A 2,500-nucleotide genomic window follows, 5' to 3' on the forward strand; every position below is an offset into this window, starting at 1 on the left:
ATTGAAGACTGGTTTGCATAGGCAGTGATGGAGGAAAAGAGTAGAGTTCAGAACAAGAATCAAGCACAGCGCCTTTCAGAGATAGGTACGTCTAGGTACTCTAGGTACATCTTGGTACACTACGTACACTAGGTATATTTGGATACACTAGGTATGTCTATGTACGCTTGGTACACTCAGGGGGTACGTCTAGGACTGCTAGCAACACTAGTAGCCGCAAGGAACAAAAGGAATGCTATGTATGTTAGGTACTGCGTCTAGGTACGCTATGAACATACCTACCAGCCTTGCAAGGTAGGTATGCTAGGTACATTAGGTACTCCGGCAGTCTTCAACGGAGCTTAGTCTCAAGGCTCATAATAATGCATTTGTTCTCAGTGCATATGTCTCCTCGCTTCAAAGCATTGTGTGTATGTTTGTGAGTGTGAAAAGACAGAGAGAGAAGCGAGAGAGAGAGAGAAGAGAGAGAGAGAGAGAGAGAGAGAGAGAGAGAGAGAGAGAGAGAGAGAGAGAGAGAGAGAGAGAGAGAGAGAGTGAGAGATGTGTCTTTATTTGTGTGTATGTGTGTGTATGGGTGTGTATGAGTGTGCATTGGTGTTTGTGTGTGTGTGTTCTGTACATGATTGCGCTACAAATGAGCTTTGCGATGCCGTAAACGAACACCATCCGCCTTATTTAAAGAATACAAGCCTGCCTTTGATGTAGAGCAAAGAGGTCATGTGTGTTCGCTGATAAAGGGCAAATCAACTGATTATTAATCAGGGCAGAATGCTCACATCACTTGGATTGAGACGCTCATCACGCTCTCTCTACGCTGACTTTGATCATTTTCCTTTTCCCCCACTGAAGTCAGAGTGCCTGTGGACACTCTGACTTCAGTGGGGGAAAAGGAAAATGATGAGGGCCGGTTTCAAGAGATCTTGATGAAAACAGGACCGGATGTTTCCGTTACGCCGGCTCCAAATTAAGAACATCTCAGGGAGAAGCAGAGGAGTAGTGGTGGGTGTCTAGGGGTTTGTTAGTGTTGTCTCCTTTGTCCTCCCGAAAGAGTAAAGAAAAACAGATCAGGTGCAACTTGCGGCTGAGGCGTCACAGATAACACTACGGTGCTAACTCTCTACGGCAATTAACACGCAGGGAGATGTGTGCACAAAGGAATAGACACACACACACACACACACGCACACACGCGCGCACACACACACACACACACACACACACACACACACACACACACACACACACACACACACACACACACACACACACACACACACACACACACACACACACACACACACACACACACACACACGCACACACACACACAAAACAAAAACAACAGACAATAGGTGTCTCTGCAGGTCAAGACACATCTGGTTCAAGGGCTGCTGCCAGTGTTTGGTTTTAAAAATAAATGAGGCATAAATAAATCTTCTGCCTCTATAGTATCGATTGAGGGGAGTTTTTTAGCTTAGTTCGTTTTTTTCCGAGGCTAGAGAGAGACAAAGATAGTGACAGGAGAGCGAGACAGAGACGTATCAGCATTCCATGTGGCTGTCATTACCGTGATCCGTTTCCCCCGACCTGAAGTCTGCCGTCAGAGCCCCCCCTGACACATCTGAATCAGACGCATAATGAATGGAGGATGGGTCTGGGGGAGCTGGAGGCCTTGATCTGACAGTGGTGATCAATAGCTTCATATAACACCTTTTCCTTTTCGGCTAGACCCGGCATGATGTAGTTGAAGGTGGTGGTGTTCATGGTGGTGGTGGTACTGTTGGTGTTGGTGGTGGGGGGAGGCGATTCCATAATGCATCTGAATCAGATGTGGTGATCAGAGTTTTCGACAACCCCGTTGATAGTTTTTGCGTTCTGAGTGTTTCTTTCTGTCTGTCTTGAGTATTTTTTTGGCAACGCATTTTTGGAATTTGACTTTTTACAGAGTTGATAAAGATTTGGTGTGGAGATTTGGTGGAAGAAATAAAAACCAGGGCTTACACAGAGTGATCCAACAGCTCTCATGAGGAGCAGATGAGTTCCAGATACATTTTCTAGATTCCTCCAAAGTCACAATTTATTCAAAAGAGGATTTCCTTCTCTCCCATAATCACTGTGGAATCAGGACCTTGCAGGATCTGGTGTATGATCAGCAGCGATGATGGATCGGACTTGACACAGGCCTGGTTTATGCTCAGTTTGCGGGTTTTGGGAAAATAACTGCCTTTACAGCCCGAAGGAGATGACCAAGATGACCTAAACCATATGCTGTTGAGCGACTGAGATTACATCTCATTATGAATGGAATCAGTTTTGTTGAACGTCCCTTGGAATGCACAATTATGATATTACTTTGAGCTCTTATGCCAATAGCTTGCACCACACAATCAGATTTTAAGTCTGTTTCGGTCCGTAAATCCATGCACAATGGAAATCGGTGTCCATTTTAATCATATGTATAACTGTATAGCTCTCCGTGGAATAACATTTGAAGAGAACA

Source organism: Gadus macrocephalus, chromosome 1 (assembly GCF_031168955.1).
Source record: "Gadus macrocephalus chromosome 1, ASM3116895v1".
NCBI classification, from domain to species: Eukaryota; Metazoa; Chordata; class Actinopteri; order Gadiformes; family Gadidae; genus Gadus; species Gadus macrocephalus.